Source organism: Poecile atricapillus, chromosome 18 (assembly GCF_030490865.1).
Source record: "Poecile atricapillus isolate bPoeAtr1 chromosome 18, bPoeAtr1.hap1, whole genome shotgun sequence".
NCBI classification, from domain to species: Eukaryota; Metazoa; Chordata; class Aves; order Passeriformes; family Paridae; genus Poecile; species Poecile atricapillus.
In genome coordinates, this window is record NC_081266.1 from 11,228,280 (window position 1) to 11,247,595 (window position 19,316).

The window sequence follows — 19,316 nt, forward strand, 5'->3', positions numbered from 1 at the left end:
TGCCCGAAGCAAATGCAGAGAGAACTGGGGTGTGAAAAGCAAAGAATGTTTATTTGTAGAAGAAAAGGAACAAAAATGAACTACACGACATATTTACATTGTAAGAATATTGGTAACAACAATAACAACAACAAAGTATAGAACCTATGTACCTAAGAACTTATCTAACCAAACTATAGGAAACGTATTTACAGAAGACTTAATCAAATCCTAAAACCTCTATGGTGAGCACAACAAGTCTAAAACGTATATACAGAAGGGTGGCATCTGTGTCTGGGATGTGCCGCAGTCCTGGAAGAAAAACAAGTAGCACGGTCAGTGCAGTCAGGCATGGAGGGGTGTTCCATGTGCTCCCGGGCTGGGACACTGGCACAGGGGGACTCTGCTGCCAGAAGTGAGCCTGGCTGGGGCTGGGGGCTGTGGCCCAGGCACTGGAACAGGGCTTGTGTGGCCCAAAGCAAGGCCAGGCCAGGCCAGGGATGGCCAGCAGAATCCAGTGCATGGGCTAGCGTGTCCCTGAGCAGGGAGTGCCCAGCCCCAGCCTGGCAGCAGGGGACCCGCTCTGCCCGTGGGGAGCACCTGCCTGTTCTGCTGCTGGCATCGGTCTTCATCCCAAGACCATGTCCTCCGCCTCGTCTTCTAGATCAATATCCATCTCCTCAATGGAGTCTTCTGTTTCCACCTCCATTTCTTCCTCTGTCTCATCCACATCCATGTCCATCTCTTCTTCACCAGTATCCTCTCCATCAACTTCTATTTTTTCTTCTGTGATAATTTGTGTATCCACCTCCGTCTCCTCCTCTCGGTCTGGGACAGCCTGCAGAGGTAGCGAAATCGCAGAGTGGGGTCCCTTTCCCACACTATCCCACACAGCTCCAGCCCACCCAGGCAGCTGCAGGGTGTTCTCCTCCGTGGAATAGTACCATACCTTCTTTGGAACAAATGTAGACATCCTGCAGGGATGGATAGACAACTCCAGACAATGGCAAGGTTTCAGGACTGCTGGGGGTATCAGGGAGCAGGTGGCAACAAGGTGACAGGGGTAGCTGTGGAGCAGGGTGAAGAGCGTGCTGACACAAGGAGCCAAGGGTTGTGTTGTGGCCGTTGCTGGATGCTGGAAGTTCTAGCTGGAGCGTGCACTGTGACATCAGTGCCAGGAGCCCAGGCCCAGGCTGAAGAGGACAACGGAGACCATAGAATGATGGAATCCTTGGGTGGCTGGGCTTGGAAGGGACCCTAAAGACCATCTTGTTCCAAGCGGAGCAATCTTCCCCCAGAATATGTTGCTCAGAGCCCTGCTCCCAGCTGGCCTTGGATGTTGCCAAGGATGGAGCATCTGCAGCCTGTGTGCACAGCCTGGGCCAGTGCCCCAGCAGCCTGAGTGGAAAAGAGCAGCTTCATTAGATGCAACCTCAATCTCACTCCTGCAGTTGAAAGGCTTCTCCTCTCTGTGCCCATCTTTCCTAGAGCTGCAGGGAGGCAGGCACAATCCTACTGCCTGCTGAGCATCTGGGAAAGATCCTGAGCATCTTCAGGCCTAGAAGCACAAAAGAGCTCAGGCTCTCCATGAACTGGGTTTTCAGGGCAGGTTTCCATAGCTCTGCAAGATTTCTTCATCCCTCAACACGTCTGACTTTATGTCCAATGATGCATTTGGCTTCCTTCCTTCCTTCTGTGTGCCCCTGAGTAACCTTCCACGTGGATGGAGGAGATTGTGTACAGGACGATTGATTCCTGGATTGCCATTTGGCTTCACTGTCACTCAGTTGAACATGGTCCTTATCTAAGAAAGACTTCCAGGAAATGGGTAGGAGTTTTGGCTCTGAGAGGAGCAGAAAGCACATTTTCTACACCAAATTGCCAGCTGATGCAGTTTCCCTGCCAAAATAGTGATTCTCATTCATCTTCCTGGGAAGAATGTGAAGACCCATTCAGAGATCCCAGGTTCAGCTGGCCTGTGGCTTTGTGTACCTCATTTCGCATGTCCAATTTCAAGGGCCACTAAAAGAGGCTTATGTTTGCCTTGCTAGCCAGAAGTGCTGTAGGTATTTCCAGGAGAAAAGGAAAAACATCGCTGTCCTGTGGTGTGGTAGAAATGCCACCACAATTGTGACTCTGTGAGCAAAGCCAGCCAGTGCTTTTTGGCACCGCAAGAGCTGAGAGTGTGGCAGAGCGGTTTTGATACTCTTTTTAAGAGTCCTGAAAACATTGTTCCCAAAACAATCCACAACTTTGCAAATGTGCCCGAAGCAAATGCAGAGAGAACTGGGGTGTGAAAAGCAAAGAATGTTTATTTGTAGAAGAAAAGGAACAAAAATGAACTACACGACATATTTACATTGTAAGAATATTGGTAACAACAATAACAACAACAAAGTATAGAACCTATGTACCTAAGAACTTATCTAACCAAACTATAGGAAACGTATTTACAGAAGACTTAATCAAATCCTAAAACCTCTATGGTGAGCACAACAAGTCTAAAACGTATATACAGAAGGGTGGCATCTGTGTCTGGGATGTGCCGCAGTCCTGGAAGAAAAACAAGTAGCACGGTCAGTGCAGTCAGGCATGGAGGGGTGTTCCATGTGCTCCCGGGCTGGGACACTGGCACAGGGGGACTCTGCTGCCAGAAGTGAGCCTGGCTGGGGCTGGGGGCTGTGGCCCAGGCACTGGAACAGGGCTTGTGTGGCCCAAAGCAAGGCCAGGCCAGGCCAGGGATGGCCAGCAGAATCCAGTGCATGGGCTAGCGTGTCCCTGAGCAGGGAGTGCCCAGCCCCAGCCTGGCAGCAGGGGACCCGCTCTGCCCGTGGGGAGCACCTGCCTGTTCTGCTGCTGGCATCGGTCTTCATCCCAAGACCATGTCCTCCGCCTCGTCTTCTAGATCAATATCCATCTCCTCAATGGAGTCTTCTGTTTCCACCTCCATTTCTTCCTCTGTCTCATCCACATCCATGTCCATCTCTTCTTCACCAGTATCCTCTCCATCAACTTCTATTTTTTCTTCTGTGATAATTTGTGTATCCACCTCCGTCTCCTCCTCTCGGTCTGGGACAGCCTGCAGAGGTAGCGAAATCGCAGAGTGGGGTCCCTTTCCCACACTATCCCACACAGCTCCAGCCCACCCAGGCAGCTGCAGGGTGTTCTCCTCCGTGGAATAGTACCATACCTTCTTTGGAACAAATGTAGACATCCTGCAGGGATGGATAGACAACTCCAGACAATGGCAAGGTTTCAGGACTGCTGGGGGTATCAGGGAGCAGGTGGCAACAAGGTGACAGGGGTAGCTGTGGAGCAGGGTGAAGAGCGTGCTGACACAAGGAGCCAAGGGTTGTGTTGTGGCCGTTGCTGGATGCTGGAAGTTCTAGCTGGAGCGTGCACTGTGACATCAGTGCCAGGAGCCCAGGCCCAGGCTGAAGAGGACAACGGAGACCATAGAATGATGGAATCCTTGGGTGGCTGGGCTTGGAAGGGACCCTAAAGACCATCTTGTTCCAAGCGGAGCAATCTTCCCCCAGAATATGTTGCTCAGAGCCCTGCTCCCAGCTGGCCTTGGATGTTGCCAAGGATGGAGCATCTGCAGCCTGTGTGCACAGCCTGGGCCAGTGCCCCAGCAGCCTGAGTGGAAAAGAGCAGCTTCATTAGATGCAACCTCAATCTCACTCCTGCAGTTGAAAGGCTTCTCCTCTCTGTGCCCATCTTTCCTAGAGCTGCAGGGAGGCCTCGCCAGCACCTTCTCTTTCCAGGCTGAGCATCCCCAGCCCCACATGGACAGCAGTACGATGCGTGGGGGTGAAGGCTAAAGGGTAGCAAAGAGCATCAGGAAGTGAGAGATGGAAGCTTTTGGAGATGGAAGCTTTGCCTCTAAATGTAGAAAATCAAGAAAAGTGGAGGGGGAAAATGGTGGGACTCTGGCTCTGTTCTAACTGGCGAAGATTTTCTTTTCATCTTTTCTGTCGTGCTGCCCCAAGTTTTGTTGTTTGAAAGGAGGTTTGGCAAGATATCCATTGTCTTCTCCATTGGTGAAACACTGAACAACATCTGGGCAGGCTGATGATGCAGAGCAAAATCTGCAAATATCAACTGGGGATCCTGATCCTAGGGAATGCCGCTAAAGCCAGCCGAAAGCAATTTCTGGAAAGTCAAGCCTGGTTGACGTCTCCTGGAGTTGGGCTGTGCCAAATTCACCTGTCATTTATGAAGAAGGAAAAAAACTCAAACCAAAAGAGAAAAAAACACAAAGAAACAAACCCAAAGAAACCAATCAAACAAACAGATAAAAAACCCCAAATAAAACCAAAGGCAATGAGAAGTTAGGATTAGTTGTAAGGATATCACAGCAGGTGAATGGCTGCTTCCTACAGGATCTCCATCCAAAGCCACCTAGAGAACTTCTCCAAAATATATCCAGCAGGAGAAATCTAAAAAGTGATCCATGGCCGCTTTGGGGGCAGCTCTGCATTACGGTGAAGGACGAGCATGCAGTGGTACAGATGCAGCATTGCCCACCCTCCAGGCTGCTGTTTGCTCTGCTGAAAGACTCTTGCAGGACTGTGGCCCCTCTCCATGCAATGGAAATCATTGCCACAGCTCTCAGTTGAGGCACTGGCATTTCCAGAGCCAGATTCAGGCACAATCCTACTGCCTGCTGAGCATCTGGGAAAGATCCTGAGCATCTTCAGGCCTAGAAGCACAAAAGAGCTCAGGCTCTCCCTGAACTGGGTTTTCAGGGCAGGTTTCCATAGCTCTGCAAGATTTCTTCATCCCTCAACACGTCTGACTTTATGTCCAATGATGCATTTGGCTTCCTTCCTTCCTCCTGTGTGCCCCTGAGTAACCTTCCACGTGGATGGAGGAGATTGTGTACAGGACGATTGATTCCTGGATTGCCATTTGGCTTCACTGTCACTCAGTTGAACATGGTCCTTATCTAAGAAAGACTTCCAGGAAATGGGTAGGAGTTTTGGCTCTGAGAGGAGCAGAAAGCACATTTTCTACACCAAATTGCCAGCTGATGCAGTTTCCCTGCCAAAATAGTGATTCTCATTCATCTTCCTGGGAAGAATGTGAAGACCCATTCAGAGATCCCAGGTTCAGCTGGCCTGTGGCTTTGTGTACCTCATTTCGCATGTCCAATTTCAAGGGCCACTAAAAGAGGCTTATGTTTGCCTTGCTAGCCAGAAGTGCTGTAGGTATTTCCAGGAGAAAAGGAAAAACATCGCTGTCCTGTGGTGTGGTAGAAATGCCACCACAATTGTGACTCTGTGAGCAAAGCCAGCCAGTGCTTTTTGGCACCGCAAGAGCTGAGAGTGTGGCAGAGCGGTTTTGATACTCTTTTTAAGAGTCCTGAAAACATTGTTCCCAAAACAATCCACAACTTTGCAAATGTGCCCGAAGCAAATGCAGAGAGAACTGGGGTGTGAAAAGCAAAGAATGTTTATTTGTAGAAGAAAAGGAACAAAAATGAACTACACGACATATTTACATTGTAAGAATATTGGTAACAACAATAACAACAACAAACTATAGAACCTATGTACCTAAGAACTTATCTAACCAAACTATAGGAAACGTATTTACAGAAGACTTAATCAAATCCTAAAACCTCTATGGTGAGCACAACAAGTCTAAAACGTATATACAGAAGGGTGGCATCTGTGTCTGGGATGTGCCGCAGTCCTGGAAGAAAAACAAGTAGCACGGTCAGTGCAGTCAGGCATGGAGGGGTGTTCCATGTGCTCCCGGGCTGGGACACTGGCACAGGGGGACTCTGCTGCCAGAAGTGAGCCTGGCTGGGGCTGGGGGCTGTGGCCCAGGCACTGGAACAGGGCTTGTGTGGCCCAAAGCAAGGCCAGGCCAGGCCAGGGATGGCCAGCAGAATCCAGTGCATGGGCTAGCGTGTCCCTGAGCAGGGAGTGCCCAGCCCCAGCCTGGCAGCAGGGGACCCGCTCTGCCCGTGGGGAGCACCTGCCTGTTCTGCTGCTGGCATCGGTCTTCATCCCAAGACCATGTCCTCCGCCTCGTCTTCTAGATCAATATCCATCTCCTCAATGGAGTCTTCTGTTTCCACCTCCATTTCTTCCTCTGTCTCATCCACATCCATGTCCATCTCTTCTTCACCAGTATCCTCTCCATCAACTTCTATTTTTTCTTCTGTGATAATTTGTGTATCCACCTCCGTCTCCTCCTCTCGGTCTGGGACAGCCTGCAGAGGTAGCGAAATCGCAGAGTGGGGTCCCTTTCCCACACTATCCCACACAGCTCCAGCCCACCCAGGCAGCTGCAGGGTGTTCTCCTCCGTGGAATAGTACCATACCTTCTTTGGAACAAATGTAGACATCCTGCAGGGATGGATAGACAACTCCAGACAATGGCAAGGTTTCAGGACTGCTGGGGGTATCAGGGAGCAGGTGGCAACAAGGTGACAGGGGTAGCTGTGGAGCAGGGTGAAGAGCGTGCTGACACAAGGAGCCAAGGGTTGTGTTGTGGCCGTTGCTGGATGCTGGAAGTTCTAGCTGGAGCGTGCACTGTGACATCAGTGCCAGGAGCCCAGGCCCAGGCTGAAGAGGACAACGGAGACCATAGAATGATGGAATCCTTGGGTGGCTGGGCTTGGAAGGGACCCTAAAGACCATCTTGTTCCAAGCGGAGCAATCTTCCCCCAGAATATGTTGCTCAGAGCCCTGCTCCCAGCTGGCCTTGGATGTTGCCAAGGATGGAGCATCTGCAGCCTGTGTGCACAGCCTGGGCCAGTGCCCCAGCAGCCTGAGTGGAAAAGAGCAGCTTCATTAGATGCAACCTCAATCTCACTCCTGCAGTTGAAAGGCTTCTCCTCTCTGTGCCCATCTTTCCTAGAGCTGCAGGGAGGCCTCGCCAGCACCTTCTCTTTCCAGGCTGAGCATCCCCAGCCCCACATGGACAGCAGTACGATGCGTGGGGGTGAAGGCTAAAGGGTAGCAAAGAGCATCAGGAAGTGAGAGATGGAAGCTTCTGGAGATGGAAGCTTTGCCTCTAAATGTAGAAAATCAAGAAAAGTGGAGGGGGAAAATGGTGGGACTCTGGCTCTGTTCTAACTGGCGAAGATTTTCTTTTCATCTTTTCTGTCGTGCTGCCCCAAGTTTTGTTGTTTGAAAGGAGGTTTGGCAAGATATCCATTGTCTTCTCCATTGGTGAAACACTGAACAACATCTGGGCAGGCTGATGATGCAGAGCAAAATCTGCAAATATCAACTGGGGATCCTGATCCTAGGGAATGCCGCTAAAGCCAGCCGAAAGCAATTTCTGGAAAGTCAAGCCTGGTTGACGTCTCCTGGAGTTGGGCTGTGCCAAATTCACCTGTCATTTATGAAGAAGGAAAAAAACTCAAACCAAAAGAGAAAAAAACACAAAGAAACAAACCCAAAGAAACCAATCAAACAAACAGATAAAAAACCCCAAATAAAACCAAAGGCAATGAGAAGTTAGGATTAGTTGTAAGGATATCACAGCAGGTGAATGGCTGCTTCCTACAGGATCTCCATCCAAAGCCACCTAGAGAACTTCTCCAAAATATATCCAGCAGGAGAAATCTAAAAAGTGATCCATGGCCGCTTTGGGGGCAGCTCTGCATTACGGTGAAGGACGAGCATGCAGTGGTACAGATGCAGCATTGCCCACCCTCCAGGCTGCTGTTTGCTCTGCTGAAAGACTCTTGCAGGACTGTGGCCCCTCTCCATGCAATGGAAATCATTGCCACAGCTCTCAGTTGAGGCACTGGCATTTCCAGAGCCAGATTCAGGCACAATCCTACTGCCTGCTGAGCATCTGGGAAAGATCCTGAGCATCTTCAGGCCTAGAAGCACAAAAGAGCTCAGGCTCTCCCTGAACTGGGTTTTCAGGGCAGGTTTCCATAGCTCTGCAAGATTTCTTCATCCCTCAACACGTCTGACTTTATGTCCAATGATGCATTTGGCTTCCTTCCTTCCTCCTGTGTGCCCCTGAGTAACCTTCCACGTGGATGGAGGAGATTGTGTACAGGACGATTGATTCCTGGATTGCCATTTGGCTTCACTGTCACTCAGTTGAACATGGTCCTTATCTAAGAAAGACTTCCAGGAAATGGGTAGGAGATTTGGCTCTGAGAGGAGCAGAAAGCACATTTTCTACACCAAATTGCCAGCTGATGCAGTTTCCCTGCCAAAATAGTGATTCTCATTCATCTTCCTGGGAAGAATGTGAAGACCCATTCAGAGATCCCAGGTTCAGCTGGCCTGTGGCTTTGTGTACCTCATTTCGCATGTCCAATTTCAAGGGCCACTAAAAGAGGCTTATGTTTGCCTTGCTAGCCAGAAGTGCTGTAGGTATTTCCAGGAGAAAAGGAAAAACATCGCTGTCCTGTGGTGTGGTAGAAATGCCACCACAATTGTGACTCTGTGAGCAAAGCCAGCCAGTGCTTTTTGGCACCGCAAGAGCTGAGAGTGTGGCAGAGCGGTTTTGATACTCTTTTTAAGAGTCCTGAAAACATTGTTCCCAAAACAATCCACAACTTTGCAAATGTGCCCGAAGCAAATGCAGAGAGAACTGGGGTGTGAAAAGCAAAGAATGTTTATTTGTAGAAGAAAAGGAACAAAAATGAACTACACGACATATTTACATTGTAAGAATATTGGTAACAACAATAACAACAACAAACTATAGAACCTATGTACCTAAGAACTTATCTAACCAAACTATAGGAAACGTATTTACAGAAGACTTAATCAAATCCTAAAACCTCTATGGTGAGCACAACAAGTCTAAAACGTATATACAGAAGGGTGGCATCTGTGTCTGGGATGTGCCGCAGTCCTGGAAGAAAAACAAGTAGCACGGTCAGTGCAGTCAGGCATGGAGGGGTGTTCCATGTGCTCCCGGGCTGGGACACTGGCACAGGGGGACTCTGCTGCCAGAAGTGAGCCTGGCTGGGGCTGGGGGCTGTGGCCCAGGCACTGGAACAGGGCTTGTGTGGCCCAAAGCAAGGCCAGGCCAGGCCAGGGATGGCCAGCAGAATCCAGTGCATGGGCTAGCGTGTCCCTGAGCAGGGAGTGCCCAGCCCCAGCCTGGCAGCAGGGGACCCGCTCTGCCCGTGGGGAGCACCTGCCTGTTCTGCTGCTGGCATCGGTCTTCATCCCAAGACCATGTCCTCCGCCTCGTCTTCTAGATCAATATCCATCTCCTCAATGGAGTCTTCTGTTTCCACCTCCATTTCTTCCTCTGTCTCATCCACATCCATGTCCATCTCTTCTTCACCAGTATCCTCTCCATCAACTTCTATTTTTTCTTCTGTGATAATTTGTGTATCCACCTCCGTCTCCTCCTCTCGGTCTGGGACAGCCTGCAGAGGTAGCGAAATCGCAGAGTGGGGTCCCTTTCCCACACTATCCCACACAGCTCCAGCCCACCCAGGCAGCTGCGGGGTGTTCTCCTCCGTGGAATAGTACCATACCTTCTTTGGAACAAATGTAGACATCCTGCAGGGATGGATAGACAACTCCAGACAATGGCAAGGTTTCAGGACTGCTGGGGGTATCAGGGAGCAGGTGGCAACAAGGTGACAGGGGTAGCTGTGGAGCAGGGTGAAGAGCGTGCTGACACAAGGAGCCAAGGGTTGTGTTGTGGCCGTTGCTGGATGCTGGAAGTTCTAGCTGGAGCGTGCACTGTGACATCAGTGCCAGGAGCCCAGGCCCAGGCTGAAGAGGACAACGGAGACCATAGAATGATGGAATCCTTGGGTGGCTGGGCTTGGAAGGGACCCTAAAGACCATCTTGTTCCAAGCGGAGCAATCTTCCCCCAGAATATGTTGCTCAGAGCCCTGCTCCCAGCTGGCCTTGGATGTTGCCAAGGATGGAGCATCTGCAGCCTGTGTGCACAGCCTGGGCCAGTGCCCCAGCAGCCTGAGTGGAAAAGAGCAGCTTCATTAGATGCAACCTCAATCTCACTCCTGCAGTTGAAAGGCTTCTCCTCTCTGTGCCCATCTTTCCTAGAGCTGCAGGGAGGCAGGCACAATCCTACTGCCTGCTGAGCATCTGGGAAAGATCCTGAGCGTCTTCAGGCCTAGAAGCACAAAAGAGCTCAGGCTCTCCATGAACTGGGTTTTCAGGGCAGGTTTCCATAGCTCTGCAAGGTTTCTTCATCCCTCAACACGTCTGACTTTATGTCCAATGATGCATTTGGCTTCCTTCCTTCCTTCTGTGTGCCCCTGAGTAACCTTCCACGTGGATGGAGGAGATTGTGTACAGGACGATTGATTCCTGGATTGCCATTTGGCTTCACTGTCACTCAGTTGAACATGGTCCTTATCTAAGAAAGACTTCCAGGAAATGGGTAGGAGTTTTGGCTCTGAGAGGAGCAGAAAGCACATTTTCTACACCAAATTGCCAGCTGATGCAGTTTCCCTGCCAAAATAGTGATTCTCATTCATCTTCCTGGGAAGAATGTGAAGACCCATTCAGAGATCCCAGGTTCAGCTGGCCTGTGGCTTTGTGTACCTCATTTCGCATGTCCAATTTCAAGGGCCACTAAAAGAGGCTTATGTTTGCCTTGCTAGCCAGAAGTGCTGTAGGTATTTCCAGGAGAAAAGGAAAAACATCGCTGTCCTGTGGTGTGGTAGAAATGCCACCACAATTGTGACTCTGTGAGCAAAGCCAGCCAGTGCTTTTTGGCACCGCAAGAGCTGAGAGTGTGGCAGAGCGGTTTTGATACTCTTTTTAAGAGTCCTGAAAACATTGTTCCCAAAACAATCCACAACTTTGCAAATGTGCCCGAAGCAAATGCAGAGAGAACTGGGGTGTGAAAAGCAAAGAATGTTTATTTGTAGAAGAAAAGGAACAAAAATGAACTACACGACATATTTACATTGTAAGAATATTGGTAACAACAATAACAACAACAAAGTATAGAACCTATGTACCTAAGAACTTATCTAACCAAACTATAGGAAACGTATTTACAGAAGACTTAATCAAATCCTAAAACCTCTATGGTGAGCACAACAAGTCTAAAACGTATATACAGAAGGGTGGCATCTGTGTCTGGGATGTGCCGCAGTCCTGGAAGAAAAACAAGTAGCACGGTCAGTGCAGTCAGGCATGGAGGGGTGTTCCATGTGCTCCCGGGCTGGGACACTGGCACAGGGGGACTCTGCTGCCAGAAGTGAGCCTGGCTGGGGCTGGGGGCTGTGGCCCAGGCACTGGAACAGGGCTTGTGTGGCCCAAAGCAAGGCCAGGCCAGGCCAGGGATGGCCAGCAGAATCCAGTGCATGGGCTAGCGTGTCCCTGAGCAGGGAGTGCCCAGCCCCAGCCTGGCAGCAGGGGACCCGCTCTGCCCGTGGGGAGCACCTGCCTGTTCTGCTGCTGGCATCGGTCTTCATCCCAAGACCATGTCCTCCGCCTCGTCTTCTAGATCAATATCCATCTCCTCAATGGAGTCTTCTGTTTCCACCTCCATTTCTTCCTCTGTCTCATCCACATCCATGTCCATCTCTTCTTCACCAGTATCCTCTCCATCAACTTCTATTTTTTCTTCTGTGATAATTTGTGTATCCACCTCCGTCTCCTCCTCTCGGTCTGGGACAGCCTGCAGAGGTAGCGAAATCGCAGAGTGGGGTCCCTTTCCCACACTATCCCACACAGCTCCAGCCCACCCAGGCAGCTGCAGGGTGTTCTCCTCCGTGGAATAGTACCATACCTTCTTTGGAACAAATGTAGACATCCTGCAGGGATGGATAGACAACTCCAGACAATGGCAAGGTTTCAGGACTGCTGGGGGTATCAGGGAGCAGGTGGCAACAAGGTGACAGGGGTAGCTGTGGAGCAGGGTGAAGAGCGTGCTGACACAAGGAGCCAAGGGTTGTGTTGTGGCCGTTGCTGGATGCTGGAAGTTCTAGCTGGAGCGTGCACTGTGACATCAGTGCCAGGAGCCCAGGCCCAGGCTGAAGAGGACAACGGAGACCATAGAATGATGGAATCCTTGGGTGGCTGGGCTTGGAAGGGACCCTAAAGACCATCTTGTTCCAAGCGGAGCAATCTTCCCCCAGAATATGTTGCTCAGAGCCCTGCTCCCAGCTGGCCTTGGATGTTGCCAAGGATGGAGCATCCGCAGCCTGTGTGCACAGCCTGGGCCAGTGCCCCAGCAGCCTGAGTGGAAAAGAGCAGCTTCATTAGATGCAACCTCAATCTCACTCCTGCAGTTGAAAGGCTTCTCCTCTCTGTGCCCATCTTTCCTAGAGCTGCAGGGAGGCCTCGCCAGCACCTTCTCTTTCCAGGCTGAGCATCCCCAGCCCCACATGGACAGCAGTACGATGCGTGGGGGTGAAGGCTAAAGGGTAGCAAAGAGCATCAGGAAGTGAGAGATGGAAGCTTTTGGAGATGGAAGCTTTGCCTCTAAATGTAGAAAATCAAGAAAAGTGGAGGGGGAAAATGGTGGGACTCTGGCTCTGTTCTAACTGGCGAAGATTTTCTTTTCATCTTTTCTGTCGTGCTGCCCCAAGTTTTGTTGTTTGAAAGGAGGTTTGGCAAGATATCCATTGTCTTCTCCATTGGTGAAACACTGAACAACATCTGGGCAGGCTGATGATGCAGAGCAAAATCTGCAAATATCAACTGGGGATCCTGATCCTAGGGAATGCCGCTAAAGCCAGCCGAAAGCAATTTCTGGAAAGTCAAGCCTGGTTGACGTCTCCTGGAGTTGGGCTGTGCCAAATTCACCTGTCATTTATGAAGAAGGAAAAAAACTCAAACCAAAAGAGAAAAAAACACAAAGAAACAAACCCAAAGAAACCAATCAAACAAACAGATAAAAAACCCCAAATAAAACCAAAGGCAATGAGAAGTTAGGATTAGTTGTAAGGATATCACAGCAGGTGAATGGCTGCTTCCTACAGGATCTCCATCCAAAGCCACCTAGAGAACTTCTCCAAAATATATCCAGCAGGAGAAATCTAAAAAGTGATCCATGGCCGCTTTGGGGGCAGCTCTGCATTACGGTGAAGGACGAGCATGCAGTGGTACAGATGCAGCATTGCCCACCCTCCAGGCTGCTGTTTGCTCTGCTGAAAGACTCTTGCAGGACTGTGGCCCCTCTCCATGCAATGGAAATCATTGCCACAGCTCTCAGTTGAGGCACTGGCATTTCCAGAGCCAGATTCAGGCACAATCCTACTGCCTGCTGAGCATCTGGGAAAGATCCTGAGCATCTTCAGGCCTAGAAGCACAAAAGAGCTCAGGCTCTCCCTGAACTGGGTTTTCAGGGCAGGTTTCCATAGCTCTGCAAGATTTCTTCATCCCTCAACACGTCTGACTTTATGTCCAATGATGCATTTGGCTTCCTTCCTTCCTCCTGTGTGCCCCTGAGTAACCTTCCACGTGGATGGAGGAGATTGTGTACAGGACGATTGATTCCTGGATTGCCATTTGGCTTCACTGTCACTCAGTTGAACATGGTCCTTATCTAAGAAAGACTTCCAGGAAATGGGTAGGAGTTTTGGCTCTGAGAGGAGCAGAAAGCACATTTTCTACACCAAATTGCCAGCTGATGCAGTTTCCCTGCCAAAATAGTGATTCTCATTCATCTTCCTGGGAAGAATGTGAAGACCCATTCAGAGATCCCAGGTTCAGCTGGCCTGTGGCTTTGTGTACCTCATTTCGCATGTCCAATTTCAAGGGCCACTAAAAGAGGCTTATGTTTGCCTTGCTAGCCAGAAGTGCTGTAGGTATTTCCAGGAGAAAAGGAAAAACATCGCTGTCCTGTGGTGTGGTAGAAATGCCACCACAATTGTGACTCTGTGAGCAAAGCCAGCCAGTGCTTTTTGGCACCGCAAGAGCTGAGAGTGTGGCAGAGCGGTTTTGATACTCTTTTTAAGAGTCCTGAAAACATTGTTCCCAAAACAATCCACAACTTTGCAAATGTGCCCGAAGCAAATGCAGAGAGAACTGGGGTGTGAAAAGCAAAGAATGTTTATTTGTAGAAGAAAAGGAACAAAAATGAACTACACGACATATTTACATTGTAAGAATATTGGTAACAACAATAACAACAACAAACTATAGAACCTATGTACCTAAGAACTTATCTAACCAAACTATAGGAAACGTATTTACAGAAGACTTAATCAAATCCTAAAACCTCTATGGTGAGCACAACAAGTCTAAAACGTATATACAGAAGGGTGGCATCTGTGTCTGGGATGTGCCGCAGTCCTGGAAGAAAAACAAGTAGCACGGTCAGTGCAGTCAGGCATGGAGGGGTGTTCCATGTGCTCCCGGGCTGGGACACTGGCACAGGGGGACTCTGCTGCCAGAAGTGAGCCTGGCTGGGGCTGGGGGCTGTGGCCCAGGCACTGGAACAGGGCTTGTGTGGCCCAAAGCAAGGCCAGGCCAGGCCAGGGATGGCCAGCAGAATCCAGTGCATGGGCTAGCGTGTCCCTGAGCAGGGAGTGCCCAGCCCCAGCCTGGCAGCAGGGGACCCGCTCTGCCCGTGGGGAGCACCTGCCTGTTCTGCTGCTGGCATCGGTCTTCATCCCAAGACCATGTCCTCCGCCTCGTCTTCTAGATCAATATCCATCTCCTCAATGGAGTCTTCTGTTTCCACCTCCATTTCTTCCTCTGTCTCATCCACATCCATGTCCATCTCTTCTTCACCAGTATCCTCTCCATCAACTTCTATTTTTTCTTCTGTGATAATTTGTGTATCCACCTCCGTCTCCTCCTCTCGGTCTGGGACAGCCTGCAGAGGTAGCGAAATCGCAGAGTGGGGTCCCTTTCCCACACTATCCCACACAGCTCCAGCCCACCCAGGCAGCTGCAGGGTGTTCTCCTCCGTGGAATAGTACCATACCTTCTTTGGAACAAATGTAGACATCCTGCAGGGATGGATAGACAACTCCAGACAATGGCAAGGTTTCAGGACTGCTGGGGGTATCAGGGAGCAGGTGGCAACAAGGTGACAGGGGTAGCTGTGGAGCAGGGTGAAGAGCGTGCTGACACAAGGAGCCAAGGGTTGTGTTGTGGCCGTTGCTGGATGCTGGAAGTTCTAGCTGGAGCGTGCACTGTGACATCAGTGCCAGGAGCCCAGGCCCAGGCTGAAGAGGACAACGGAGACCATAGAATGATAGAATCCTTGGGTGGCTGGGCTTGGAAGGGACCCTAAAGACCATCTTGTTCCAAGCGGAGCAATCTTCCCCCAGAATATGTTGCTCAGAGCCCTGCTCCCAGCTGGCCTTGGATGTTGCCAAGGATGGAGCATCTGCAGCCTGTGTGCACAGCCTGGGCCAGTGCCCCAGCAGCCTGAGTGGAAAAGAGCAGCTTCATTAGATGCAACCTCAATCTCACTCCTGCAGTTGAAAGGCTTCTCCTCTCTGTGCCCATCTTTCCTAGAGCTGCAGGGAGGCAGGCACAATCCTACTGCCTGCTGAGCATCTGGGAAAGATCCTGAGCATCTTCAGGCCTAGAAGCACAAAAGAGCTCAGGCTCTCCATGAACTGGGTTTTCAGGGCAGGTTTCCATAGCTCTGCAAGATTTCTTCATCCCTCAACACGTCTGACTTTATGTCCAATGATGCATTTGGCTTCCTTCCTTCCTTCTGTGTGCCCCTGAGTAACCTTCCACGTGGATGGAGGAGATTGTGTACAGGACGATTGATTCCTGGATTGCCATTTGGCTTCACTGTCACTCAGTTGAACATGGTCCTTATCTAAGAAAGACTTCCAGGAAATGGGTAGGAGTTTTGGCTCTGAGAGGAGCAGAAAGCACATTTTCTACACCAAATTGCCAGCTGATGCAGTTTCCCTGCCAAAATAGTGATTCTCATTCATCTTCCTGGGAAGAATGTGAAGACCCATTCAGAGATCCCAGGTTCAGCTGGCCTGTGGCTTTGTGTACCTCATTTCGCATGTCCAATTTCAAGGGCCACTAAAAGAGGCTTATGTTTGCCTTGCTAGCCAGAAGTGCTGTAGGTATTTCCAGGAGAAAAGGAAAAACATCGCTGTCCTGTGGTGTGGTAGAAATGCCACCACAATTGTGACTCTGTGAGCAAAGCCAGCCAGTGCTTTTTGGCACCGCAAGAGCTGAGAGTGTGGCAGAGCGGTTTTGATACTCTTTTTAAGAGTCCTGAAAACATTGTTCCCAAAACAATCCACAACTTTGCAAATGTGCCCGAAGCAAATGCAGAGAGAACTGGGGTGTGAAAAGCAAAGAATGTTTATTTGTAGAAGAAAAGGAACAAAAATGAACTACACGACATATTTACATTGTAAGAATATTGGTAACAACAATAACAACAACAAAGTATAGAACCTATGTACCTAAGAACTTATCTAACCAAACTATAGGAAACGTATTTACAGAAGACTTAATCAAATCCTAAAACCTCTATGGTGAGCACAACAAGTCTAAAACGTATATACAGAAGGGTGGCATCTGTGTCTGGGATGTGCCGCAGTCCTGGAAGAAAAACAAGTAGCACGGTCAGTGCAGTCAGGCATGGAGGGGTGTTCCATGTGCTCCCGGGCTGGGACACTGGCACAGGGGGACTCTGCTGCCAGAAGTGAGCCTGGCTGGGGCTGGGGGCTGTGGCCCAGGCACTGGAACAGGGCTTGTGTGGCCCAAAGCAAGGCCAGGCCAGGCCAGGGATGGCCAGCAGAATCCAGTGCATGGGCTAGCGTGTCCCTGAGCAGGGAGTGCCCAGCCCCAGCCTGGCAGCAGGGGACCCGCTCTGCCCGTGGGGAGCACCTGCCTGTTCTGCTGCTGGCATCGGTCTTCATCCCAAGACCATGTCCTCCGCCTCGTCTTCTAGATCAATATCCATCTCCTCAATGGAGTCTTCTGTTTCCACCTCCATTTCTTCCTCTGTCTCATCCACATCCATGTCCATCTCTTCTTCACCAGTATCCTCTCCATCAACTTCTATTTTTTCTTCTGTGATAATTTGTGTATCCACCTCCGTCTCCTCCTCTCGGTCTGGGACAGCCTGCAGAGGTAGCGAAATCGCAGAGTGGGGTCCCTTTCCCACACTATCCCACACAGCTCCAGCCCACCCAGGCAGCTGCAGGGTGTTCTCCTCCGTGGAATAGTACCATACCTTCTTTGGAACAAATGTAGACATCCTGCAGGGATGGATAGACAACTCCAGACAATGGCAAGGTTTCAGGACTGCTGGGGGTATCAGGGAGCAGGTGGCAACAAGGTGACAGGGGTAGCTGTGGAGCAGGGTGAAGAGCGTGCTGACACAAGGAGCCAAGGGTTGTGTTGTGGCCGTTGCTGGATGCTGGAAGTTCTAGCTGGAGCGTGCACTGTGACATCAGTGCCAGGAGCCCAGGCCCAGGCTGAAGAGGACAACGGAGACCATAGAATGATGGAATCCTTGGGTGGCTGGGCTTGGAAGGGACCCTAAAGACCATCTTGTTCCAAGCGGAGCAATCTTCCCCCAGAATATGTTGCTCAGAGCCCTGCTCCCAGCTGGCCTTGGATGTTGCCAAGGATGGAGCATCTGCAGCCTGTGTGCACAGCCTGGGCCAGTGCCCCAGCAGCCTGAGTGGAAAAGAGCAGCTTCATTAGATGCAACCTCAATCTCACTCCTGCAGTTGAAAGGCTTCTCCTCTCTGTGCCCATCTTTCCTAGAGCTGCAGGGAGGCCTCGCCAGCACCTTCTCTTTCCAGGCTGAGCATCCCCAGCCCCACATGGACAGCAGTACGATGCGTGGGGGTGAAGGCTAAAGGGTAGCAAAGAGCATCAGGAAGTGAGAGATGGAAGCTTTTGGAGATGGAAGCTTTGCCTCTAAATGTAGAAAATCAAGAAAAGTGGAGGGGGAAAATGGTGGGACTCTGGCTCTGTTCTAACTGGCGAAGATTTTCTTTTCATCTTTTCTGTCGTGCTGCCCCAAGTTTTGTTGTTTGAAAGGAGGTTTGGCAAGATATCCATTGTCTTCTCCATTGGTGAAACACTGAACAACATCTGGGCAGGCTGATGATGCAGAGCAAAATCTGCAAATATCAACTGGGGATCCTGATCCTAGGGAATGCCGCTAAAGCCAGCCGAAAGCAATTTCTGGAAAGTCAAGCCTGGTTGACGTCTCCTGGAGTTGGGCTGTGCCAAATTCACCTGTCATTTATGAAGAAGGAAAAAAACTCAAACCAAAAGAGAAAAAAACACAAAGAAACAAACCCAAAGAAACCAATCAAACAAACAGATAAAAAACCCCAAATAAAACCAAAGGCAATGAGAAGTTAGGATTAGTTGTAAGGATATCACAGCAGGTGAATGGCTGCTTCCTACAGGATCTCCATCCAAAGCCACCTAGAGAACTTCTCCAAAATATATCCAGCAGGAGAAATCTAAAAAGTGATCCATGGCCGCTTTGGGGGCAGCTCTGCATTACGGTGAAGGACGAGCATGCAGTGGTACAGATGCAGCATTGCCCACCCTCCAGGCTGCTGTTTGCTCTGCTGAAAGACTCTTGCAGGACTGTGGCCCCTCTCCATGCAATGGAAATCATTGCCACAGCTCTCAGTTGAGGCACTGGCATTTCCAGAGCCAGATTCAGGCACAATCCTACTGCCTGCTGAGCATCTGGGAAAGATCCTGAGCATCTTCAGGCCTAGAAGCACAAAAGAGCTCAGGCTCTCCCTGAACTGGGTTTTCAGGGCAGGTTTCCATAGCTCTGCAAGATTTCTTCATCCCTCAACACGTCTGACTTTATGTCCAATGATGCATTTGGCTTCCTTCCTTCCTCCTGTGTGCCCCTGAGTAACCTTCCACGTGGATGGAGGAGATTGTGTACAGGACGATTGATTCCTGGATTGCCATTTGGCTTCACTGTCACTCAGTTGAACATGGTCCTTATCTAAGAAAGACTTCCAGGAAATGGGTAGGAGTTTTGGCTCTGAGAGGAGCAGAAAGCACATTTTCTACACCAAATTGCCAGCTGATGCAGTTTCCCTGCCAAAATAGTGATTCTCATTCATCTTCCTGGGAAGAATGTGAAGACCCATTCAGAGATCCCAGGTTCAGCTGGCCTGTGGCTTTGTGTACCTCATTTCGCATGTCCAATTTCAAGGGCCACTAAAAGAGGCTTATGTTTGCCTTGCTAGCCAGAAGTGCTGTAGGTATTTCCAGGAGAAAAGGAAAAACATCGCTGTCCTGTGGTGTGGTAGAAATGCCACCACAATTGTGACTCTGTGAGCAAAGCCAGCCAGTGCTTTTTGGCACCGCAAGAGCTGAGAGTGTGGCAGAGCGGTTTTGATACTCTTTTTAAGAGTCCTGAAAACATTGTTCCCAAAACAATCCACAACTTTGCAAATGTGCCC